The 27,615-nt window shown below is 41.8% G+C and overlaps 1 protein-coding gene across 1 annotated transcript in view; it reads left to right on the top strand.

Moving 5' to 3' along the window:
• Positions 1-27,615, top strand: part of SLC9A2 (solute carrier family 9 member A2) — an 85,156-nt gene that overhangs the window by 673 nt on the left and 56,868 nt on the right. The window lies entirely within an intron of this gene.

The raw sequence follows: 27,615 nt of genomic DNA, 5'->3' as shown, positions 1-27,615 counted from the left end.
TGGAAGCCCTGGATGCTTGGGAGAGAGACGTGCCTTGGCAGGGACGCAGACGCTGCCGTGCACCTGACTAGTGAGGTGCCTGGAAGGGGACCAGGGACACCTGAGTGCCTGCAGCACGACGGGGACGCCCTGTCTCCTCCCTTCCTCTGGGCTGAGGCTGTCACTCTCCAGGAAGCATTTTCGTGGTGACTGAGGCCAGTGAAGCCAGATGCATGTTTGAAAGTAATTAACCCACATTTCCAAACTACATTTTAGCCTCCTTTGGAAAGCAGGAGCCTCCGAATGGATCTTCTCATCTTCATTTATTTTCACCCCACATAAACTTTTGTTAGGATCGTGGAGTTTGTACTTTATATTTTAAATACTTTTTAATTTAAAATACGGCAACTACTGTTGTTGTAATGATTTCAAAAAGTTATCAGGTCGACAGAATTTATGCATTATTGCGTCTGTTTTATACATCTGCTCCTGGAGGGGTCCCATGCTCTAAGGTCTCCATAAAGGATGAAAAGAAACATTGCTGCACCCCCAAGCCTAGAGACTGGTGGGAGAGATGGCATACACCACAGCACTCATAATCCAGGAAAGTGCTAGGTGGGATAAGACATTCAGAAAAGATGATACATAGTGTAGGGAGAAGGGAAGCATTTCCTTATGCCAAGGATGCATTTAAACTAGGTTTTCAAGGATGAGCAGAAGATGGTCAATTGGAGATGAAATGCAACAACATTCCAGAGAGGAATAAGCAAAGGCCTAAATTGTGAGGGAAGCGCAAAGCAGGGATGGTTTATAGAAAGTGCAGGGTGCAGGAGGTAAGCCCGAAACAAACCTTCGATGTCAGATTAAGTTAACTAGCTTCTGTTAATGGTGACCAAAGGAGGCATGTGCTATTTAAAGGCTTTGCAGCCGGTAATTGCCTGGTTTTGACATGGCTCTACTAGTTGAGTGTTTTAATTTCGCCTGGGAAATGGAATAAGGGGGAAAGGGTGTCCCTGTCTATTATGCACATTTGCATAAACTCATTGCCTGTCATAGTAAACGCAGGTGCCATCTCATGCGGTCCTCACAGCAGCCCTGCCAAGTAGGAAGGGCAGATATTAATACCCACTCGGTAGAGGTGGAAACTGAAACTCAGAGTTTGCCCGAGTTGCCCACGGACACACAAAGCGCGGAGCCAAGCGCAGGCGCTGTCTACTCTTTCTCTGAGCCTGTGTCACCAAAGGGGTGCTTTCGTGCCCTGTTTCCATGACTACTTCTCTGTCGCCATTTCTATTCAATTATAGCTCTTTCTTCTGTTCCTCACTCCTGATTATTTTAATCTGATCAATCACGCTAATAACAGCCGCTAGTAGTCACTTAAGTTCATTATCTCTAATTTTCACAACCACCCGGGACAGGTATGATGACCGCGTTTCAGATAGGAGGAAACTGAGAGCTGGGGAAGTTACCTTGCTGCCGGATGGTGAGCCAGAATTCCAGCCAGCTCTGCCCGATGTCTCATCTTCCTGTCTACCCTGGAGGCTTGTTTGGTGTCAGGGTTAAATGAGAAGAGATCTGTATACCCTTCTTAGGACAGTGCTGGGCCTGCAGTGAGTGCTGAATATTGTCACCATCAGGAGTGGTGGAAGAGTAGCAGGGCTTACTCCACCAGTTTTCTGGCACTGCGGTTCCTTTTCCCCTGGACTGGGCTGCCTCTTGCATTTTCCTCCTTCTGTTTTAGGCTCTGCCTTTTCCAAGCGTTCTTATTCTGAGCATTGCCTTTTTACACTTGCTTTTTCCCATCACAATCTATTCGTCTTACGTGACGTTATCGTGTTAATTGTACGGTATTTTATTAGAAGGCGTTCTTGCTTGTGTGAGCTCATAGGTGTATTCATCTGCCTGTGGGCAGTTTTCTCATCCAGATGTGTTTCTGTTCCCTGGCATTTGCTGTCCTGCCTGTCTCTTTGCCTGTACCAAAAGTGGAGCTTCTCTGACTACTGTTTCCTCTTTCCTCCCTGCACCTGAGGTGGCGCCAAGATGGAAACAGACAGATGTTCGTATCTCCCAGCCAGAACGGTCTGAGTGGAGTGGAGACCGCCGTGGTGGGGTGAAGGCTACGGTTCTCAGAGAAATAAGTGTAGGTTTCTAGTACCAAAAGCTAGTGCTTGAGGGTCTTTTCTAGGTGCTGCCTTGATATAATCCAGCCCTGTCCTCCTGCTGCTGCGCTGTTCCTAGAGAAGCTGGGAAATGCCCAGGGATCCCCCGCTCTACCTCCCCTAGGCCCTCAACTTTCTCTTTGGCTTTGGAGAAGACTGTGCTGTTACCAAGGGCACTTTTACAGCCCATTAAACTGTGGTCTGGCCGTTAAATTCCATTTTAACTCTTGCACTGGAAAAACTGTTGCTTTGGCAGGACTCATATGACTTAATTGGCTCACGTTTGGGTAGGGTGATGAATTGAGCAGTGCAGGGGGATGTGAGGCTATGGGGTAACAGGAGTGTTAACACATGCAAAATGCCATGGTTTCTATTTGGGGTACCTTTATGCTGTGTACCTAATGTACCTGAGCTTGCCTGCCCCAGAGAACATGGAGAAACGTTGCTAGTGATTAAGCTGAACGGGGATCACAGATTGCCCGCAGTGGAGGCTCCTGATAGCATTTGTAGGAGGTTGAAGTCATGCCCGAGGGTGAATTCAGAATCGTCTTCGACATTGCTGCACAATATAAACTTAGAAATAACTACAGTCAGAAGTGAGAATATGCATTTTTGGCAGAGTATTGAATGATTCAGCTTTTCATTGTTTTACTTGATTATCAGGGATAATCGACTTTCTAATTGCTTGGTCAAAAAGAAAGTTCTGTAGAGAAGAAAGTTTCCTAAAATGATGACGATGGTGATGTTGTGTATGTGTGTGTGAAGTAGGTTAAATAAATAGAAGAACATAGCAAGTTCAGCCCTCCTTTGAAAAGTTTCTTAAAAAAATTTTTGGCGAGAAACGTCTCCCAATGTGTTTTTCACTTAGATCCTCATGCATGTGAACTCTTATTGTTCTTTCATTTTGAATGTTTATATTTCGAATGAACTGTTGATTTTTTTTCTTTTTGCGATACGCGGGCCTCTCACTGTTGTGGTCTCTCCCGTTGTGGATCACAGGCTCTGGACGCCCAGGCTCAGCGGCCATGGCTCGCGGGCCCAGCCGCTCCGCGGCACGTGGGATCTTCCCGGACCGGGGCACGAACCCGCGTCCCCTGCATCGGCAGGCGGACTCTCAACCACTGCGCCACCAGGGAAGCCCTGAACTGTTGATTTTTTAAAGTTATAAATGCTCACTTTGCTTAGTAAATCCTGTATACAGGGATGGAGTTCTACAGCTTGGAATAATAGGTAGCCAAAGACTGAAGAAGAGAAAATTTTCCTAGAGTGTTCTAAGATTGTGTCCTCTGATTTCCTTGCCCGTGACGTGGGTCAGTGGGATTTGTCCTAAACTGGGTAAACTTGGGCATGCATTCTACCTCTGTTCAGGGTGCTGGGACAAAGCAGCGGGTCCCCCTGCTGTTTAAAGTAACAAAGCCCCCTTCTGTGTCCTCAGTGGTTCCCCCAGACACCCCCTCATTTATCTTGCAGTCTTGGGAAGCTGGCCTGTTTGCCTCTTCCAGGTGTCAGCTCTCACCTGCCCTTTTCACTTCCTTTACCCTTGAACTTGGGCTTAGGCTGCAGCATTTTCCACTTCTCTTCGTCCTGTTGTCTTGAAATTAAATAACTTGTATTATTATTTTAAGGGAAAGACAAAGCAGTTTGGTCCTCTGGGCTCCAGACGATCCTGAATTTAAAATAGAAACCAGACTTTCTTTGGTTAATATCCACCTGGTTACTGAGATCCTGATCTCTGGAAAAACCTATCCTTGCCTTTGATCTGTTTCTTTTTGTCATATTTTGTTTTCCTGAAGCATATTTACTGGCTGGTTGGTCAGTGGATGAAGCTCATGGTCTTCACTTATTATTTGAACCACATCTCGCTTTGAACATACGTCTAAAGCCAGGTCCTCCTGATGGCCTGTGTTTGTTCCTAATAAAGCTCAAAGAAGACTTCTAATTTCTTACTGCCTCAAAACCTCCAACTCTTCCTATTGGGCCAACCATACATTTCCTGTTTTCTGTCCAAAGGATGACTTCAGTGGGTCTCTTTCTAAAGACTGTTTCAGGTGCCTTCTAGAATTATCACTGCACTCTACCAAAGACATATTTTTGTACCTTTTAAAATAATAGCAGGTGATTTTCTACCCAAAATATTAGTCTTTGTATCAACTTTAAGAGTGAGAATAATATTTATCATTGATAAGATGCTTTATTTTTTACAGAATTCTTTCATATAGCTTGAAGCCCTAAAGAGGTATACAAAGAACCTTTTGTGTAAACTTATTTGTTCCTTGTAGGGTTTTAAAAACTCACTATAAAACCAAGTGAATTGGATGGTTTGTATATGGGTAGATTTTCACCAATGATTTAATTGCTTTAAAGTTTATAGTTCTGTTTGGCTTATCTATGTCCTCTTAGTTCAGTTTTGGAATCTGTATTTTTATTTTTCTAGAAAGACATTATTTCATTTGTGTTTTTAAATTTATGGGAAGAAATTTATTTTTTATGGTTTAAAAAATCTCCACTTTGTTTGTATTTAAGTTCTACTTTATTATTCCTAATATTGTTATTTTTATCTTTCTTTACTTTGATCAAAATTCATAGAAGTTTATGAATTTTTCTGGTTGGCTTCTTTTTCAAAGAATTAGATTCTGGTTGGCTTCTAATTTATCAATTTCTGAACTTTATTATTTAGTTACTCCTACTTTATTTGGGTGTATTTTAAAATTTTTTTATTTTTATTTTTTTTGCGGTACGCGGTCCTCTCACTGTTGTGGCCTCTCCCGTTGTGGGCACAGGCTCCGGATGCGCAGGCTCAACGGCCGTGGCTCACGGGCCCAGCCGCTCCGCGGCATGTGGGATCTTCCTGGACCGGGGCACGAACCCGTGTCCCCTGCATCGGCAGGCGGACTCTCAACCACTGCGCCACCAGGGAAGCCCGTATTTTGTTATTTTTTTTTTTTTTGTTATTTTTTTAAAAAATTGTTGAATTGCAAGCTTAGCTCATTAATTATTGAATTTACTTGCTTTCCAATATGTTGACCCCCACCTTACAAGGGTAATTAATCCCTGAAAAAACACTTACAGTTGAAAACATATTTAACACTGCTTTCAGTATTTTCAATGATAAATATTTTTATGAACTCATAAGCTCCACAGTTGGCATGGCTAAATGACATTAGTCTTATTAAAATGGACAAAGTTATTTCAGTAGTTTACTTTAGTTGTTATAACTTTTAATAAGCCATTTTCCCTTAATACATTTTTTCAAAATATGACTACTTGTTCTCATTAAATTCAAAGCAGTGAAAAACTGACACTTGACTATGTTACAAACAAAACGTATTCATGATACTCTAAGTTATGTAAATTTATCTTTATTGCAAATTATAATAATAACAATAAACACCATGGCAAAGAATTCAGGGAGATGATGCAACCATCTGTATTCTGAGGAGAACTTAACACAACATATTAGTGATAAAGCTGAAAAGATGACTGCGTGATGTATTAGCCACCAATTTAAAGTCTCTAAAATCCAATTTGGTCTTTATGAAGTCAAATAAATGCTTTATGAGATGAAATGAAACTCTTCTTAAATATGAATTCTCATGACCCAAATGGTTATAACTTAGAGGAATGGCAATATATGTATTTAAGGCTAGAAGTATATCCTTCTGATCCTATTTTAGTTGCATTGCATAGATTTGATATAAAGAGTTTTCACTGTTCAGTTTTCAGTATTTTTAAATTTTCTTGAGATTTTTTTTATTGTAGCCCGGTAATTATTTAGAATTGTAGTAGTTCATTAATAAACACATAGAGATGTGTGGTTATTTTTCATTTTATTCATATTTTAGTCCATTTTGGTTATATAGACCTGATTGATTTTTGATACTGATGGAGATATCCTCTGTGACTTAATAGGTGACCATTTAAAAATACATGTCAAGGCGTGCTTGCAAAGGATTGTGTATTCTCTATTTATCGTCTGCAGGGTTTTATACAGGCACATGTGTACATATACAGACACACATATATACATACCCACAGAGGACTAGATGAAATTTCAAATTACGGTGTTCAAATTTTTAATAGCGTTACTAATTTTTGGGCTACTTTATATTTTAGGTTCTGGGGTACATTAAAATCAACCTCTAAGACTGTGATGTCAGTTGCTGTTTGTAATTTTCTCAGTTTTTGCTTTATATAGCAGTATTTTGACGCTATGTTATTAGGTAAATACTAGTTCAATATTGTTATTTCTTCTGAGTGAATTCTTCCTTTACTTTTTAAGTTATGTATTAACTACTCTATTTTAAATAATTTTCTTGTGGCTCAGAGTCTATTTTTTGTTATATTCCTACTGTTGTTCAAAATAAACTTCATTTTGCATATGTATTTCTTCTGTATCTATGTTTTTCACATCTATATTTTCCAGACATATCTTTTCCCTTACTATAACTATCAAATCAACTGGATAATTTTCCTTTAACTGTAGCTTATTAAACCACTTGTAACTGATTTTGTACCTTTAATTTAAATTTTCAAATATCTGTAGTTTAAGGAGACATAATTACATATATCGTGCGTAATGATATACTTGGACTTTGCTCTCTGTTTACTGTGCTTTTACTTGGTGTCTTCAGTTTTCTTTTCTTGCCATGTTTTGGCTTAGTCAAATTTTTCCTTCATTTTTTTATACATTATCATACATTCTGTTTCTATTCCTTTTGTGGTTACACTTCAGTTTTAATATGATTACCTGCTTTAGCAGGAGCCAGGCCAGACTGCCTTGGCTCATATCCCAGGTTCATTTTCCTACATATTTTGCAGGTGTATGATTTTTGGCGCATAACTTAAATTCTGAGATGTTTTCTGGGATGTTTACTTGGTAGTGGTCTGTTTTCCTCATGTTGCGAAAGGTTCTTACAAAATGGTTTTGAGTGTTCTTGCTGGGACCCAGGGTTTCAGTGATTGGTTTTTAGTGTTAGCTTGATTTTAGCTTGGTTCTCAGTTTGGCTTTCCTATATGACTCAAGAATTTGGTTTTCCTAAATGACTCTAGGTAAATAGATCTTATATATATCTTATAAGGTGGGGTAGACCTTGAATGTTATACCTCACAGCTGAATTTTCCCTCTGCCCAAGGCCATAAAAAGTTGACATGTTTCCTACCATTTTTCCTGACTATAGGCAACTTTTATTATTTATTTTTTTATTTAGGACAAAGTAGCTTTTGGAACTCAGGAATTTATGCGTGAGTCCTTCCCTTACTGGTGTGAAGTCACATTTCTTGTCCTCATGTAGGTATTCAAACGCCAGACCCTAGCACACAGGGCAGGTATTTTGTCTGGAATCCCCCTGGTTCACTGTGGCTTGAAATCCTACTGACATCTCTCGTTTTGATTTCTCTCCTTATTCCTGGCTTCCTACACATTTTCCTTTATTTTGAGTGTGGCTAGATATCAATATTATATGTTTGTAGTGAGAGGAGGCTCTGTGTCCACATTGTTGGATTACTCAGTGACATTTTACATGGTACTTTAAAAAAAAGTGCTTTCTATGTAATATTTAAAGTCCATGGATATGTCCTGCTTATGGACTATCACAATGGGTTCTCTTTAATGTAAGGTGAAAATAGTATGCACTTTCCTAGTTTTTCAGTATGAAGGATTTGATTATTCTGCCTTTGTTTTATCTGCTATATTTCCATACTTGGATAGAAGAGCAATAGGTCAGCAGTTGAAGAAGTGTTGGACCTACATTTTGGAAAAGATATCTCCAGATTAGAAGTAGGAAGACCCTGTTCAGCTCCACTTCTGCCATCAGCTTTGTGTTGTAATCCTGGCAAGTCTTCCCTACTTGGTTCTTGCATTTAATTAGTAGAAGTAGGGATCTGTATCTGTGTCATCTGTTTAATATTTCCATGGGGATAATATGAGATACTCTGTAGGGAAGGAAAACATTTACAACTAAGATTTTACTTCTATAGCAAAAGAAACTTAGGCCAAGAGAAACATGTGTTCATTACATTAAAGTGTTGTGTGAACAATGGTGTCTTGTCATGCTAAATGAGACACTCACAGTTATAGTTTACTCTCTTGCAGTTACATCTCTTAAATGTAATGAATCATAATTGATGTACTTCCTGCAACAATCCTGCACATTGTTCATACTGTCCAAGGGCTTTCTTCACCTTGACTTTTATAGTTTACTCCTGTTTGAAGATGTGTGTATTCCTCTCCCTCTTCAGTAGTTCCAGGGGAGGGCACAGGAATCTCTCTGAAGGCCTTCTTTGTGGTTGTGACAAAATCATATGTTTTAATTTCTTTTAATTTAATTTTTCGATTGGAGTCGAGCTGATTTCCAGTGTTGCGTTAGTTTCAGGTGTACAGCAAAGTGACTCAATTATTCACATACATATATATATGTGTGTGTGTGTGTATATATATTCTTCTTCAGATTCTTTTCCCTTATAGCTTATTATAAAATATTGAGTATAATTCTCTGTGCTATACAGTTGGTGTAGCCACTATGAAGAACACTATGGAGGTTCCTTAAAAAACTAAATATAGAGCTACCATATCATCCTGCAATCCCACTCCTGGGCATACATCCGGAGAAAACTGTAATTCAAAAATATACACGTACCCCAGTGTTCATTGCAGCACTATTTACGATAACCAAGACATGGAAGCAACCTAAATGTCCATCAACAGAGGGATGGATAAAGAATATGTGATATATATATATATATATATATATACCACTCCCCCTCCCCTCTTCCTTCATATATATACATATATATGTGTGTATACGTATATATGTGTATATATGTGTGTGTACACACACACACACACACACACACACACACACACACACACACACTGGAATATTACTCAGCCATGAAAAAGAATGAAATAATGCCATTTGGAGCAACATGGATGGACCTAGAGATGATCATACTAAGTGAAGTAAACTGGGCAAAGGCAAATACCATATGATATCGCTTATATGTGGAATCTAAAAACAAATGATACAAATGAACTTATATACGAAACATAAGCAGACTCACAGACACAGAAAACAAACTTATGGTTACCAAAGGGGAACTCGGGGGAGGGATAAATTAGGAGTTTGGGGTTAACAGATACACACTACTATATATGAAATAGATAACCAGCAAGGACAAAGTCGTATTTTAAAGGTGAATTTCATGTCATTCCGCAGTGTTGGCATACAAAGGCTCACGTGTTGAAAGACAGAAAAATCAAATTCACCATTACGTTTAGCAATCTCGAGTGAAAATGAAACAGAGTACACATGCCCACCCTGCATTGGAGGAACTCCTCTAAGGCAGCCTAAAGGTTTTGTTCACCATTGGATGCCCCTTATGGAGGCAAAGGGCCGTGAAACACCCCGTTGCCATATTTCTGTGACTCTGCCACTGCCGTTTCTGCTGCTCCCGATTCCTGAGCTTGTTTCCTGTGATGCAAGGGCTGGGAAACCTGAGCAGTGCAATGCGCCCCAGTACAGTCTTCTACTGTGGCATGGAGGGTGGAGATGGGTGAGGCGGGGTAATGCCTCTATGGTGGCTTCTCTCATAGAATAACAATAGCTAACAAGGATGGAGTTTTATTCCATGCCAGTTATTTGGGTCAGGTGCGTTACACCCATTATCTTATTTAATCCTCATAGCAACTCCGGGAGGCAGGCACCATTAGGAACTCCAGTTTTAAAAATTAGATGAGGAAACAGGTTCAGAGAGCCTAGGTGTCACAGCTGTTAAGTGGAAGGGGTGGGTCCGCGGCAGGTGTACTTGGTCACTCCGCTGTGCCTCACCCTGTCACCCTGCCTTCCATGGAGACGAATATGAAGTTCTAGACCTCCGTCCGTGGTCTCCAGAGCGCCTTGATGTGCCTTGTCTCGCTCGCCCTTAACCTGGACCCAGGGGCCTGCGCTCGAGTTTCCTGCTGGAGCCTTATTACGTCATTTGGACCGTCTCAGATTTTCATTGTAAAGTTGGACAAAAATAACGTCCTGCCTGCTACGTAGGGTCATTGTGTGGACCGACTGAAATAACGTGTGAAAGCAAGCTGTGACTGCAGAGTTAAGGTGAGTGTGATCTCACGGTGACCGTGCACTGCGTAGGACAGAAGATGCTACGAGAAGGCAAAGTAACCTCACTCCTAAGTAGTATCAGTGCTAGAACGTGCATCTAAGATTCCTGAATCTTGGTCTAGCCTTCTCCACCTCCCTAACTTAGGGAAGGTAGAATTCTAATGCTTTTGAAATATATTTTTAACATATGAAGGATTCATAGGTTAGAGGTTCAACCCGTTATAACTTGAGCTACCATGTAAATTTTAATAGGACAAAGTTCTATTTCAACAGATTTACAGGAGAAAAGATGTTAAATCTGTTTCACTGTTGCACATGCATACACACTTACTGAACGCACACACACACACACACACACACACACACACGTGCACATAGACACATATGCACACTTTAGGACGTAAGCTCCATGAAGGAAGGGAATTTATCTACAACAGTGCCTGGCACGTAGTAGGTACTCAATAAACAATCATTGTGTAAATAAATAACTAAATAATGTTTAAAGGTACTTTTTGTTTCATCTCACTTAAATCAGGTGGTAACGAAGGTTACCATCCATCCTGGTTTGTCCATGGTGTTCATGGTTTACATTTCTTGTCCTAGCACATATCTTAATACTGTGCCCTTTCCCTCTGAAATATACTAACTTGTGTGGTAATTCACTCTGTTGCCCAAAAATCTGAGCTCACCCACTTACTAGCTGTGGATCCGGGGGTGAGATAATAAACCTCTATAACCTCAGTTATTTCATCTGTAGGATAATGACAGTCGCTTCCTGATAGGGTTGTTGGGAGGATACAGTTAATCCACTTAGAAAGCTTGCTGCCTTACAGGCCTTGGAGATTTGGTTAGCCCTTGGATGAGAACAGATGTCCTGCTTCCTCCTCCAAAGCCTCAGAGCGTTATGCCCCCCAAAGTCTCTCCTGTCCAGTGGTTCTGTAGCAAGTCATCAGATTGTCTAGGTGCTCCTGTCTCCTGCTGTTATGCAAAGGTTTCTCTCCAAATCATGCATATTTCGGTTTCTGATGTTGCACACATTTAAAAATCATCATTCTGCTTTTGTAAGCTAATTTGCAATGGAAAAGAAAATGCTTCATTTTATCCCAGGTTCCTGTCTTGAAACAGAAGACTCAGAGTCAGGTGAGCCCTTCTCTGCAGGGGCAGCCTCTCTTCCAGACCCTCATCCTGACACCCCCGAGTTGCTGAGTCTACTCAGTGTCATTGGGGTCCCCAGACATGTCCACTCACACACAGGCAGGGGAAATGCGCTTTTCAGTAGATTTCCAAGTCCCTTTGTGTACAAACGGGGCTCCTTTAGGAATCTGGATGGGAAAGAGTTTTAAAACAAATGCTACCCAAAGTCATTATTGCTATTTTAAAACTGCCCACCGACCCTCTCTATCACCAGTATCCTAAAGCAGAATTACATGTTGGCTGACTGTACATTTTCTCTAACAAAACACTGGAATGGTGAAGAGGAGGGATGATGAGAAATCGCAGCCCCCCCCTTTCCTATCTGATGGAAGTTTCCCTTCTGCAGGGTTGGGAGTGATACACTGTTGGTGTCAGCTGGTCTCCTTAGGAGAATGTGCATCATTCTTTGTGCCTTCTCTGGTGAACTGTCTGGAAGGCCAGGAAGATGCCGCCTCTAGCTTGAGCTCACATTTTTAAGGGAATTAGAAAATATATATGCCAGCCTGCAACAGCTCCAGCCCCGGTCTCTCTGTGCCCTGTAGTCCCGGTGGAGTTTCTGTAGAGCTTTTATCACTATCTGACATGTGGTGGTTTGTTTATTATCCACTCTGTCCCTCCCTCCTCCTGTAGAGGTTTCCGGGATTGATACGTTGTATCTTTTGTGTTTGTCTACCTCTGTGGAGCTTGGAACGCTGGGTGGTAAAACTTACCATGTCTACATTCTCAATACTGCTTTATATTTTCAGTTGTTTGACATCTAGCATCAGTGTTACTTCTCACAGGAGTCTTTATTTTATTTTACCTCATCCTTAACCCGGCTTTTAAGTGCTGATGGTTTTGCCAAAGGTATTGGTTGATTTGATAGCTGACGTATGTATTTAACGACTTCACTCTCTGCAGTGATTTTTGTTTGTTTGTTTTGTATGTTTTTTTCTTTTCATTTGGTCTTGCTGTTTTCAATTTTGTGTCTTGAAGTCACGTGACATCAGGGGAGTTGTTACTTACTGATCCTAAATCTTTGGACAAATGTGCATCATTGGCAGGACTCCGGTCCTCCTTTTTTCCACTAAGTGTGTTAGTAGGTTTGACTATTATCTTGATGAAGCATACTAAGTCTGATGAAGGTGGAGCCATAAGAATCAACATAACGATCCTTAAGATTCATACATCCTGATGTTCCTTGAAGCCCTGGTGGTCTTTGCAGTGAAAGGCAAATGGTACGACACATGGGTGTATGAAGACCACTGAGCTGGTAATCAGAAGCCAGGGAGGAAGCAAAGTGGACAAAAATGTTATGATTCTGGGACGTTTGGAAAGGAGTGTCAATTTGCCAAATAGGGCGCTTTCTTAGTTTAGCCCGAGGCCCCAGTATGCCCATAGGTCCCCACCATGTAAATCACTGCTGACTAGAGTTGAATGCAAGCAACCACTTGATTGAAAAATGAAATCAGGTAGCAATTAGCGGCAATTGTGAGTTCCTTTCCTATACTTTGATCTGCTTATTTTAAGCAAGTGGTCAATTTGTTTGGAAGGCAGGCTCTTCAAGGACTGAAAACCAAACAGAAAATAAAACTCTGGCACAAGGTGGTTGGGCGGATGGGGTAGGTTGCCTGGATAGCCTCGTACAACTTCACGATGACAGTGGGCAAACAGCAAAACCCAAATTGCCATAACTCATTTACCAACGCATGGGCTGAAAGACAAATCCCAGGATTTAACATCTAACCCGGGGCAATAAAAGAAAAATTGCTTTCAACTGTTGCCCTGCACGGAGAATTTTGAATCTAGGTTACAGTTTTATCACCACTCCCCAGCTCAGAGCTTCCTCCCTCCCTGCCCGCCCCCATCTGCCAGCAGGCTCTGCAAAGGGTCTGTTCTGAAACAGTCACCAGAACTTGACGACTCCCTGGATTCTGTAATTCCCCCTAAACAATGCCTATACACTGGAAAGTTTTTACCCTCTGAATGATCTCTTCCAAACCTAATCCTTTCTTGGTCAAACCCCTTCTGTCACTAAAATGGAAAATGAAGAAAAAACAAAAGGAGGTCTAGAGCCACAAGGAGATGAAACCCAGTAAAATTAAGGATGCTGAGGGCTGCAGGATTCGCTTCATAGTCGTACAACCTAAACCTGCAGTCCGGACGGATGCAGAACAAGTTCTGCGACAGTTCTGAGCTGCAATTTACGTGAAACACAAGCTGGAGACTTTTCTAAGTAAGAATACTCAGCGTGGCCAGGGCCGGCGCTCAGCATTTTTCCAGCAAGGATCTTGTTTCCCACCTGGCTGTGTGAGAAACTCCCCCAGATCACTTTACTCCTCCAGATGAGATACGTGTCGGGAGGCACTTCTTTCACGCCCAGGTGTCATATATGCAGAAATACTTTGACAGCTGTCCAGGGTCATTGTTATTTCCTGAGGCAGAGTTGCTGCCTTGGTGAGCTTTGGGGGTGATTTTTGCCAGGCTGTCTGTCTGGATGCTGCGGGATGTGTATCCCACCTCGGTTGCACTGTGCTCACGGAACATTTTGCAAAATTGATACGATACAAACCTCACGTCGTTCCTCTGTTGGCTGCCCTAGAATCTGAGTGTGCTGATAGCAAGAACTGAACATCCTTGGAACCCATCCCCCTGTCCCCCTTGCTCCTGTGGCTTCAGGAAGGAGAGTATGACCCATTACCCGAGTAATCCAAGATGGTCTGTTTGGCATGAAGTAGCCAAGGCAGTAAAGTACATAACTGGTTTTGGTTTTTTGAAAGCCAGCTAGTGGTAAACAACTGAATAGAAAATTCAAAACCATGAATAACTCTAAGGAAGACGTGAGAAACACGATTACAGAAGAGTACAGTGTGTTTGTTTACTTATTTACTGTTTCTTCACTGGTGTCCCTCAGACTTCAAGCACAGTTTCTTATCTTGGAAAGGAAGAGATTGATTTGCTTTTTACAAGATCATTATGAAAAATAATTATCATACGTATACTTTACATTGATGCTGACTAGCCAGCCCGTCTCTTGCATGTCAATCTCTTGGAAAATCTCTGGACAAATAGTGACCTTGCGGACCACGGACATAGCCCTCTAGTGAATGGGGCCTGTGCTTGTCCTTCCACTGGAATAGATTTTAAAGAGATATCGGAGGGTTCTAGAAATTCCGTGAGGCACAAGGTGGGGGGCTGTATCAATGGGTTGTTTATCTTGCCATGTGTTCACTGGGCTCGCCGCCCTGGTTCAGCCTCTTTAACAGCCAGGAGAACTTTGCTCGTGACTGGCCTGCCCCGGATTGATTGGGGCAGCAGAAGCCTGGGAGGCCCCTGGGCCTGTCTGCTGGGCCCCAGGACCCCGTGGACTGAGGGATCCAGTGCCAGGAGCATCTTCCCAGCCACCCTAGTCCTACTCAGAGCCTGGTTCCTCCCAAACACCTCCATGGGTGGGACCAAAGAACTCCGTCATTTGAAGGGAGAGCTTGTTATTTTTTCGATTTGTGACTTTTCTTGAAATCCAGAGAGATATAGTCTCCCCCCTCCATATGTATGTATATATGTGTGTGTGTGTGTATATATATATATAAAGCAGCATCTCCAGCTGCCTCTGCCTTTTGCCCCAGCAGATGTGTCCTTTTGTGACAGGAAACTCTCCGTCAGCTTTGGATACAGTATCTTATTACATGAAGCACCGTGAACCTGAAGGGCTTCATGGATGACTCTGTCTGCGTGTGTTATGCACACCGCCACACAGGCCCACGCACACACACAACTTTTAAGTCTGTCATGAGGCTGCCAGTTAAAAACTAAATACGAAATTTCTAGCTATGGATGTTTGCAGAGTCTACTCAGCAAAAATACTTTTCCTGCTCATTAGATACAGGCTGATTCTTTGCACCCAGCTTCTTACACAGAGGAATATATAATACTGGGAATTGATCTCATCTGACTGATGGCCCAGGAATAGAAGTGATGAGTCTGAGATTGAAGGATGGGTTTAGTGCAGGTGGTGATGAGACCAGGGCGTGAGTCGAATCCGTGCCCAGCCCTGGCTCCAGGATTGGATCAGGGCCTCCGGTGGACAGGAAACTCCCAGGCCAGTGGCAGTGTACCCTCAGATGTTACGTCCGCCTGCAGAAGTGGACGTCACCACCTCCATGCGCTGGCCGGCGCGTGTCAGAGAACTCAGCCCATTGGCAGAAACCAACCCAGCAGGGACGGGGAGGCCCCTGGCCCCTCACTCACTTGCTTAAGAGATGGGAAGCCACATGTTTAATTCAGGGAATCTCAGTTCCTGAGCTGGGATCTCATTGCCACAGCTGAGACTTGAAGTCAGCAGTCTAAAAAGACTAGTGAGGAGAAATAGAATGGAAGGTTCCCCAGTCTCCATTACAGTCTTAGTAGCATCTGAAGATTGGCTTTTGGACTTGAGGTCTAGACAGGTAGCAGACGGAGTGGGCCTAGTGGTGCGTGAGCAGGTCCCGTGAGATGCTTGTAGCGGGGCCAGGGTCGGGGAAGCAGGCAGGAGAGCTGGAGGACCAACCCTTGTCTTGGCTAAAGCTGGTTGCCCCCCCTGCACACATCGGTATGGAGTGGGGGACAGAGGGCCCAATCTGCTGATTTTTTCAAGATAAACCAGACAAGAGAATTTGTATGTGCAAACTCTGTTTCCATATATTAGCTCAATATTTAAAAACACCAGATGAACACAACAAAACAGGCCTGCCGGCCATGACGGCCCATGGCCTGCCAGTTTGCAACCTCTGGTCCAGACTTTTTTTTTTTTTTTTTGCGGTACGCGGGCCTCTCACTGTTGCAGCCTCTCCCATTGCGGAGCACAGGCTCCGGACGCGCAGGCTCAGTGGCCATGGCTCACGGGCCCAGCCGCTCCGCGGCAGGTGGGATCTTCCCGGACCGGGGCACGAACCTGCATCCCCTGCATCGGCAGGCGGACTCCCAACCACTGCGCCACCAGGGAAGCCCTCTGGTCCGGACATTTTCATGTTATTTGAAATTTTGCTTCTTGGATTTATACCTGGTTATACTGAAGGCAGCAGAGTCTGTTGTTTGGGACACTTACGCACTCAGGATCACTTGGAATTTGTTACATAGTCCACTTAATAATAATCAAAATAAGTGCCATTCTCAGAGTGGGATCATGTTACAAAAAGAGAAATAAGTAAATACAAATGGTGACATACTCTTACCATTGATAAAAATGGGAAGGCTGTTATGGAATATCTAAGTGAGAGGCTTTCACGTTTTACACCTTGAATAAGGATCCCAGGTGTGGAAACAGTGCTGGGATGGCTGTTAGGAGGCCGGCGGGTCCTTCTCACGTTGCCCCTGATGTTCAGTTGAATCACACAGCAGCTTCATCATCTGTGAAAGGTAAATTCTGTGGGTAAATCAAATGTCACCCTAATAGTTATTCATACCCTAAGTGAAAGTGTCACTTACCCTTGAGAAAACGTCCCTGTTTTGTCAATTTAAATAAGAATATCTGTCACTTACATGTGGAATCTAAAATACGACACAAAGGAACATACCTGTGAAAACAGAAACAGACTCACAGACATAGAGGACAGACTTGTGGTTGCTGAGGGGGAGGGGGAGGGGGGGTGGGAGAGGGTGGAGTGGGAGTTTGGGGTTAGCAGATGCAAACTATTATATATGGGATGGGTAAACAACAAGATCCCTATAGCACAGGGAACTATATTCAATATCCTGTGATAAACCGTAAAGGAAAAGAATATGAAAAAGAATGTGTATATGTATAACTGAATCACTTTGCTATACAGCAGTAATTAACACAACATTGTAAATCAACTATACAGCAATAAAATTTAAAAAAAAAAGAATATCTGGTCTTAGAGTCTCAGTAGATTCTCAGGTCCCATGTAAGCACTTTCCTTTAAAATATTTCGATGAATAAAATAAGTGAATTTAACAGTTTTTAAATATAATTAAAACAATATTGTAACTCTTCTTGTGCCCTTGTTCACTGACCATTATTTTGAATAAACCCATGGAAATATTGATATAATAAACATACGTGCGGCAGTAGATTGTTATATCATGTTAACATGTTATAATTTCCTCACCCATTTCCCTTTTTCTGATGTCTTACTGTGATCATTTTTGTAAAAATTACTTTTTTTACCCTTTGAATTGCAGAAACTTTCTTTTTGGCTTCTTATTTTTGAACAGCTCAGACTTTGCACATTTTATATCACTGCTCCTAGAGTTGCCTTTCAAAGGCCCAGTCCAGAGGCTGGGGATCAGCTGACCAGTTAATATTTGGGGTGATATGCATGGCGACAGTGCCTATCAGCAGACATCAATTTTAGCAACACCATCTCTTCATGCTTATTCGTTTAGCAGTGCTTATGCAGTTCTGTCAATATTTCATTTTACTTTGCCATAATTATTTAATAAAAATGAGTAGGAAAGTGAAAAATGAAAGTGAAGATTTTTTTTCCATGGCAGTAAAGTATATATAACATAAAACTGACCATTTTAAGTGTACAATTCAGCAATATTAAGTACATTCACAGTGTTTTGCAACCATCACCACTGTCAATTTCCAGAACTTTTGCATCTGCTCAAGCAGCAACCCTGCCCATTAAACAGTAAGTCCCCACACCCCTCCTGCCAATCCCAGGTAACTCTACTCTACTTTCTATCTCCGTGAATTTGACTGCTTTAGGTATTTGATAGAAGTAGAATCATGCAATATTTGTTCTTTTGTGTTTGGTTAAAGTGAATATTTTACTTTTATAGTGTAGTTCTTACAACCTGATCAAAATTGAGACAAAGGTGCAACTTGCGAGCAGTGATAAAAGCATAAACCTTTAGTGTAATCAGATATAAACCAGTTGGCTATGCATTCCATTGGGAAACAAATGAACAAACTTAGAGATTAAAGGAGACAGCTAGAAAAGTTGGAAGTAGGAAAGCGAGGGACTATGATAAAAGGTGAGGCACACAGTTTTTAGCTTTCAGGAATCGGAACCTCCACAGAGAACACATGCAGCTCATACCTTTTCCCTGTGCGTCTCTCCGTAGATGTGGAGTAAAATCCCCGGAAAAGAGCCAGATCAAAGGCAGGGTCAAGTGCTCTAGTGCAAGAAACCTCTTCTCAAGACTTTGGCACAGTGTTACTGAGGGCAGAGAGCCCCGTGGGTCAACACTGTCCTCTCAAAACACTTTGTCAATGTCTTGATTGAAAAGTGTACCTGTTTCTTCATATCCTTGACTATGTTGGGTGTTACTACTTCCCACTAGTTCGGGGGTAAATCCAGGCTGTGGACGACAAGGCCAGGACTGGTCATTCTCACCCTCTCTCTTGGATTTCTGGCAGCACCTCCTATGGACCACAGTCATGTCCACTCCAGAGAGTTTTGCATGTGCTGTTCCCGCTGCCGTGGGAGACCCTTCCACCCCTCTTGGCTTGGACAATTCCTATTCCTCTTCATTTCTCAGATGAAACCTTGTTTCCTTAAGGAGCCCCTCCCCCATGGGGCAGACAAGATAAGGGGCCCCAGGGACTTTCCCAAAGTGACCTCATTAACATAACAAAAGACACTTAGGAAATACCAAGGGTTTTAGGAGCTCTGTGCCAGGAACTGAGGGTCAAAGACCAAAAACATATTTCTTATTTTAAAATACAGCGTTTGCGGGGCTTCCCTGGTGGCGCAGTGGTTGCGAGTCCGCCTGCTAATGCAGGGGACATGGGTTCGTGCCCCGGTCCGGAAAGATCCCACATGCCGCGGAGTGGCTGGGCCCGTGAGCCATGGCCGCTGAGCCTGCGCGTCCGGAGCCTGTGCTCCGCAATGGGAGAGGCCGCAACAGTGAGAGGCCCGCGTACCATAAATAAATAAATAAATAAATAAATAAATAAAATACAGTATTTGCAATAGTCATAAAGGATATTGGTCTCTGGCTTTCCTTTTTGTGCTGTCTTTGGTTTTGATAACAGGGTAATACTAGCTTCATAAGATGAATTGGGAAATCTTTCCTCCTCTGTTTTTTGGAAGAGATCGTGTAGAATTGGTGTTGTTTTGTAGAATTCACTAGTGAAACCATCTGAGCCAGGAGATTTTTTTTCTTTTGATAAGTTTTAAGTTACAAATTCAATTTATTTTACAGGGCTGTTCAACTGATCTCCTTCATTTTGGGTGAGTTGTGGTTGTTTGTGTTTTTTTGGAAATTGGTCCATTTCATCTAAGGTGTCATATGTGTGTGTAGAGTTGTCCATAGTATCCCTTTCCCATCCTTTTGATGTCCGCCCGCTCTGTAGTGGTACCCTTTTAAATTCCCAATGTTGACAATTTTTGTCTTCTCTTATCTTGGTAGTCTTTCTGGAGGTTTGTCGATTTTATCACCCTTTGAGAAGATCCAGCTTTTTATGCCACTGATTTCTTTTTTTTCTATTTTTCTGTTTTCGATTTCACTGATATCTGCTCTTATCTTTAGTTTCCTTCTTTCGGATTCTTTTGGGTTTGTTTTTCTAGGTTCCTGAAGTGGAAGATTAGATTATTGATGTGAGACTTTTCCTCTTGTCTAATGAATGCATTAGTGCTTTCCATTTCTCTCTCAGTGCTCTTTTAGCTGTGTCCCACTTTTGCTATGTTGCATTTTCATTTTCATTCGGTTCAATTTTTTGATTTCCCTTGAGACTTCCTCTTTGACCCATGGATTTTTTTGAATAGCATGATTGAGATGTAATTTACACAGCATGTATTTCACCCATTTAAAATGTACAACCTGATGGTCTTCAGTATATTCACAGACGTGCAACCATCACTACAATCAAATTTAGAATGTTTTCACCACTGCCAAAAGAAATTCCATATATTTTAGCTATGCCTGGGCCATTTCCCCATCCTGCCCCAGCCCTAGGAAGTCCCTAATCTACCTTGTCTCTGTAGATTTGCCTATTCTGAACATTTCCTATAAATGGAATCATACAGTATGTGGTTTTTTTGTGACTCTGTCTTTCACTTAGCACATTTTCAGGGTTCATCCTTGAGGTAGCATGTGACAGTATGCCATCCTTTTTATGGCCAAATCAGCTTCCATTGTACGGTTTTACCACATTTTGTTTATCCATTTGTCAGTTGATGGGCATTTGGGTTGTTTTCGCCTTTTGGCTATTATGAATAATGCTGCTATGGATGTCTGTGTACAGGTTTTTATGCGGCCAGGTTTTCATTTCTTCGGGATATATACCTAATAGTGAATTTCCTAGGTCAAATGATAAGTCTTTAACTTTTTGAGGAGCTGCCAGACTGTTTTCCAAAATGGCTGCACGATTCATATTCTCACCAGCACATGAGGGTTCTGATTTCTCCACATCCACAAAAACATTCGTTATTATCTGTCTTTTTGATTACAGCCATCCTAGTGGGTGTGAAGACCCATAGATTATCTAGAAGTTGAGAGATTTTCCTGTTTTCTGTATGTTAACTGATTTCCAGTTTGACTCCGTTGAGATCAGAGAATGTACTCTGTATGATTTCAGTTCTTTTAACTTTGCTGAGATTTGTTTTTATGGCCGAGGAAATGTTCTATCTTGGTATATAATCTGTGGATTCTTGGAAAGAAAGTGTATTCTGCTGTCGTTGGTTGGAGTCTTCTATAGAATTAGATCCTGTTCGTTGATGATCTACTTATTTATTTTACCAATTATTGAGACAGGAGGTGTTGAAGTTTTTAACTGTAATTATGTATTTGCCTATTTCTCCTTTCAATTCTATCAGTTTTTTTTTCATATATTTTATAGTTCTGTTATTTGGTGCATACACATTTGGGCTTGCCATATTTTCTTGGTGGATTGGCCCTTTTATAATTATTTAAGGTCCCTCCCTGTCTCTGGTAATTTTCTTTGCTCTGAAGCTTATTTTATTGGATATTAATATAGCCAATCACACTTTCTTTTGATTAATATTTTAATGATGTAACTTTTTCCATTCTTTAATTTTCAACCTGCCTATATCATTGTATAGAGGTGACATTTTTTTAGACAACATATAGTTGGGTCATGCTTTTTAATCCATTCTACTAACAGCTGTCTTTTAATTGATGCATTTAGACACTTTACATTTTTTGTAACTATTGGTGTGTTTGCGGTGTTCGGGTTTAAATCTGCCACTTTTTCTTTTGTTTTCTGTTTTCTCCCTGTTTTTCATTTCTCTGTTTTCTTTGCCTGTGGGTTACTTGAACACTTTTCAGAACTCCATTTTCATTTATCAGTAGTGTTTTTGAGGGTATCTCTTTGTATAGCATTTTTTAGTGTTTCCTCCAAGTATTACATCATCAGTATGTGTATATGTACGTGTGTGTGGATATATATATATTTACCCTCATGTGCTAGTTACATATATATACATATGTAACTAATGGCAGTTTACTCATATGGTCATTTACCAGTGTGAGTGAAGTAAAGAAACCTTTCCTCCCTTTATGTTTTTTTACCTTCTCCCACTTATAGTCATCTGAAAAACATTTTCTCTATGTACATTGAGAACCACATCAAACAGCATTGTAATTTTGGCTTCAGTGGCCAAACTTAATTTAGAAAATTCAAGGGAAGAAAGAAAATGTATTGAATTTCTTGTATTTTTACTTTTTTTCTTAATTCCTCATGTTCCAAGATTCCATTGCTTTCCATACTGAGAATTTCCTTTAGCCATTATTTTGGGGCAGGTCTGCTGGCAACAAATTTTCTTTCAAATGAGGATGTTTTGATTTCTTCTTCATTACTGAAGGCTGTTTTCACTGGGAATAGAATTCTGGGTTGGCAGTTTTGTTTTTTTTTCCTGCATGGGAACAATGTTGTACCACTTCCTTATAGCCCCCATGATTTTTGAAGAAAAATCTGCTCAAATTCTATTTTCTCGTCTATAGATAAGGTGTCCTTTCTCTATCCGCTATCAAGGTTTTTTTCTTTTTCTGTATTTTCAAAAGTTTGAGTATAGCTTGTCTTGATGTGGATTTCTTTGGGTTTATCCTTTTTGGGGCTCATTCATATTCTTCATTCTGTAGGTTTATATTTTTTGCAAAATTTTGAAAGCTTTTAGCCATTATTTCTTGAGTGCTTTTCCAGCCCCACCCTCTTTCTTTTCTCTTTTTGGGACTCTGATGATATGAATGTTAGATCTTTCACTGTAATTTTACAGGTCCTTCACATTCTAAGCCTGTTGTTTCTCTGTCATTCAGATTGGTTAATTTCTACCATTCTGTCTTCTAGTTTAGTAATTCTTTCCTGTTTACTAATTCATACTTCCAGTTTACTAATATTCTGCTGTTGAGCCAGTACAATTGAATTTTTTTTTTTTTTTTTTGCGGTACATGGGCCTCTCACTATTGTGGCCTCTCCCATTGCGGAGCACAAGCTCCGGACGCGCAGGCTCAGCGGCCATGGCTCACGGGCCCAGCCGCTCCACAGCATGTGGGATCTTCCCGGACCGGGACACAAACCCTTGTCCCCGGCATCGGCAGGCGGAATCTCAACTACTGCGCCACCAGGGAAGCCCACAATTGAATTTTTTAAAAAATAAATTTATTTATTTATTTTTGGCTGTGTTGGATCTTCATTGCTGTGCACAGGCTTTCTCTAGTTGCAGTGAGCAGGGGCTACTCTTCATTGTGGTGCATGGGCTTCTCATTGTGGTGGCTTCTCTTGTCACAGAGCACGGGCTCTAGGTGCACGGGCTTCAGTAGTTGTGGTGTGCGGGCTCAGTAGTTGTGACTTGCAGGCTCTAGAGAACCAGCTCAGTAGTTGTAGTGCACGGGCTTAGTTGCTCCACGGCACGTGGGATCTTTCCGGACCAGGGCTCGAACCCGTGTCCCCTGCATTGGCCGGTGGATTCTTAACCACTGCGCCACCAGGGAAGTCCTACAATTGAATTTTTAATTTCAGTTGTTGTATTCTTCAGTCCTAAAACTTCCATAGGGTTTTTCTTTGTAGCTTCTGTTTCTTTACTCAGGTTTTAAATTTCTTTGCTCAGGCTTCCTATTTTTTTATTTGTTTCAAGTATGCTGGTAATTGCTCATGAAACATTTTTATCATGGCAGTGTTAAAATTTCTGTTAGATAAATCTAACATCTCTGTCATCATGATGGTGATATCTATTGTGTTTTTATCATTCAGTTTGACATCTTCTTGGTTCCTGGTATGATGAGTGGTTTTCTATTGGAACATGGACATTTGGGGTATTATGTTATGAGACCATGGGTCTTATTTATACCTTCTGTTTTAGGTGACTTCTTATGATACCACTCTCGGGTGGGGGGTGGGGAGGAGCTGCCATATCATTACTTACAGTGGGGTAGATTTTCAAATTCTCCACTTTGTCTCCGTTGTCCACCGAGGGTCTGCTCATTACTGCTATATGGCGATGGCCGTCCCTGGTCCTTACTGGGTCTGCACTGACACCTTGGCTGAGATGGGGAAGGAGTGCCTCCTTGCTGCTCTCCTGGTGGCCTCCACTGACAGCCAGGGGAGTGGTGTCCTCATTACCATCCGGTGGAAGTGGATGTCTTTACTCGCCACCAGGCCTCCTCTGGTCCACCTCAGTGAGGAGGACGTGGGGTACCTCGTCATTGCAAATTCCAGGTCCCCCATGTAGTGTTCACAGGCACTATGGGGGAGGGGGTGCTCATTTCTACCCGGTGGTGGAGAAAGTCCCACCGCCCTACTTTTTCCTTTCTGACACACCCTAATAGGGAGGCTGGGGTGTTCCTTACAGTCTAGTAAGGGCGGGATCTAGAATCTCTGCTCCGTCTTTGCTCTGTGGGTTTGGCTGGAATAGAGCAGTTATTATCTAGAAGTATTACATGTTGTGAGGCTGCCTCTTTCCTGGTCCGTTGTCTGGATGGAGTGGGCTTTGTTGGGGCTCTTGCTCTCAGCACCCATGGGCATTTCCAGGTCGCTGGCTTCTTCAGCTCCAAGTCTGGGATACTGGAGGCAAAAAGGAAGCACAGGGAACTCCCTGCTGTATTGTTCTTCAGATCTCGAGGTCCCTAGCCGTCCTCCTTCGTCTCTCCATCTTTCAGAGTCTCCTTGCGCCTGTTTTGTACATGATACCTAGGCTTTTTAAGTGTCCTAAGTGGGAGGAATAGAGAAGAATACATACTCCATCTTCCCAGAAGCAACAGTTGGATTTTTGTTTTTTTAATCTTCATTTTCTTACTTTTTTTTTGCAGACTTTACAAAGGTGAATTCAGGCATACCTAGTCTTTATCTTAAAATTCTTTACTTTTTGGCCACTGGTTATAATATGTCACTTCTTTGTAAGTGAGATGATTGCAGCATAGGATTTTTCTTGTTTTCATAGATTTTTAAAATTTTAAAGTCTTTGATCTATATGGAATTTTCTACAGTTGTAGAAGCAAAAAAGAAACGTGTGTGTATTTATGTGTGTGTGTGATTTCTCTTTATTTATGACCTCTGATACCTCTGATTAAATTATGCTTTCTTTCCCCATTGTTGTACCACTGTTTGACATTATTTGGACTTGCTGTTTCACCCCGTTGTCCATTATGGGCTTAATAAGAACACAGGGCAGTATTTTTGACAGTGGTGTGTTATTCAATTAAAATAACATTGAGTATTGTTTTTTATTGTTTTTAATGAAAGTAGTATAGGTATGGTATTAAAAAATTTTTTTAAGTTATCCTAAAGAGCTTATAACAAATAACAGTTCCCCCAGTTCCTTAAGCCTAGACCTGCTTTACAGAGGTAAGTGCTTTTAATTTCCTGACGAGTTTTTTGTTGCTGTATCAGTTTTAGCCAATATCTCTCAGTTCCCATTTTCAAAAATGAGTATATTAAGAACTTTATCTCTTCCATCCAGTTTTGACCAGATATACCTTTATTTTTATATTTTCAAGGTTGGTAAGATTTACATTCTGGCCTGTAACCATAGTTAACGTCTTTCACCTCTAAGCTGATACTGAAAGTTGAAAACTAATAAAGAGCATTTACAACATTTTTTTTTAAAAAAAAAAGTAGCAGCTCATCGCTCATCTATGATGTTCAATAGAAATCGTCTGCCATTTCTTCTAGCTAGATCTTGCTGTCAACTTGTTAAGCTCCCTTGGGTGTTTTCCAAGGAGATTCTGGTTGGCATTTACAATCTCAATTTTTCTCCCCTGAAATCTCCTCTCTCCCTGTTCTCATCTCAGTAAATAACCCCACTCTGTACCCAGATGTTTGAGCCGAAAGCCTTGGATTCACCTTTGATGCATCTGTCTCACTGAAAGAAAACACACTCCCTGTTTTTCCTCTCTTCACTCACAGAAGGCTTCTGGCCACCAGAATGTGTGTGGGTTTTCCACACCACGTAGTTCTCCATCCTCTGTGGACTGTAGCTGGGTGTCCTGCAGTTCAGTTCAGTTCTGATATTATCACCCTGGACTTGGCATCAGATCCCACTCATCCAGGGCTCAGTCTCACAACACCGCCCCCATTGCTGCTGCCATCTGTGAGTCCCAGGTGGTCACCTTTGCTTCTTACTGGCTGACTATAAACTGGGGTTCTCATGATGCCTTCCATGGGTTCAATAATTTGCTAGCACAGCTCACAGAACTCAGGGAAACAGTTATGTTGACTGGGTTATTGTATAAGAAAGGATACGGATGAACAGCTAGATAGAGAGATACATGGAGTAAGGTCTGGAAGGGTGTAGAGTTCAGGAGCTTCTGTCCCTGTGCAGTTGGCATGTACCACCTTCCCAGTGGGTAGATTTGTTCATCAACCCAGGAGCTCTCTGAACCCCGTAGTTGAGGGGCTTTTATTGAGGCTCCATCACATGGGCCAGATCAATTAGTATGGCCACCGCCAGTGGTGGGGGAGGGGTGGAGCTGAACATTCCAAGCTTCTACTCATAGTTGGTCTTTCTGGTAACGTATCCAGGAGCCTACTAAGATTAGAGCAAAAGATGCTCCTATCACCCAGAAAATTCCAAGGAAGTTAAGAACTCTGTGTTGGGACTTGAAGGCAAAGACCAAATAGTAGAACAAAAGAGACTCTTAGCACCTTTATCACTTAGGGAGTTAGCAAGGTTTTAGGAGCTCTGCCCAGGAACTGGGGATGAAGAACAAAATAGCTTTTTAAAAAAATTATTATTATATCACAGTATCACACTCACATCCCTCATCCAAGCCAGCAACACATTCTGTTGGAGCAACTCTCAAAATATATCCAGCATCCAACCTCTCCTCACTCTCCCCACCACGTTCACGAAAGCCACCGTCATCTCTTTCCCATGTTGCTGGAAGATTCTTGACTAGTCTTCCTGCTTCTCTTCTTCCACAGCAGCCAGAATGACCCTGTAAAACCGTGAATCTGACCATGACACTCCTCTGTTCAGAAACCTTCGGTGGCTCCCTGTTGGTCTCAGAGAATGTCCAGAGGCTTTCCCGTGGTGACAGGCTTGGCACGCTCTAGCATTTTGCTGCCTCTCTTTCGTCATTTCCTACCATGTTCTCCTTACTTCCCGTGCTCCAGCCAGCCACAGTAGCCCCCTCGCTCAGGGTGCTCCCAACTCAGGGCCCTTGTTCCTCTCTGTTTTAGAAAGTCCTTCCACCATGTCCCACACCCTCACTTCATGTAGGGTTTTGTTCAGATGTCACCCGTCAAAGAGGCTTTCCCTGCCCACACTGCTGTCAGCTTCTACCCCGTCCTGTCCTCTTGGATACTCTCACCCTCCTCTGCCTTTCTTTGTAGTGTTCATCACACCTGTCAACTGTGTATTTATTGTTTGATTTATATATTTTATTGCCCATCACTGAAGCCTTCCAGTGAAAAAGACTTCCTTGTATTCATCACTACATCCCTAGTGCTTTGATATGGTACCCAGCACATAGTGGGGTCTCCATAAATGTCTATTGTATGAAAAAAAAGATTGAATGAGATGGATACTTTTTATTTCTCGCTTTTTCCCTGTCATATATAATGCTGCAATGTAGTTTTTCTTTTGTTGTATGTAACTGGTTTTTTCTTTTTTTCATTGCTAGATAGTAGGATTCTGTCATTAACCCCTCCTTGTGCTGAGTGGCTCTCCTTACAGACTGGATTTTATGAGATCATGTATAGATCCCTTTGGAGTTTGGGCTGTTCTTACACTTCTTCGTCACACGTTTGCATCAACTTTTTATTTATTTCTGCCGATGGTTAATCACATACA

This window comes from Phocoena phocoena, chromosome 14 (genome assembly GCF_963924675.1).
Source record: "Phocoena phocoena chromosome 14, mPhoPho1.1, whole genome shotgun sequence".
NCBI lineage: Eukaryota > Metazoa > Chordata > Mammalia > Artiodactyla > Phocoenidae > Phocoena > Phocoena phocoena.
Note: the sequence above shows the minus strand (reverse complement) of the source record. Positions and strands in the feature narration are given on the sequence as shown.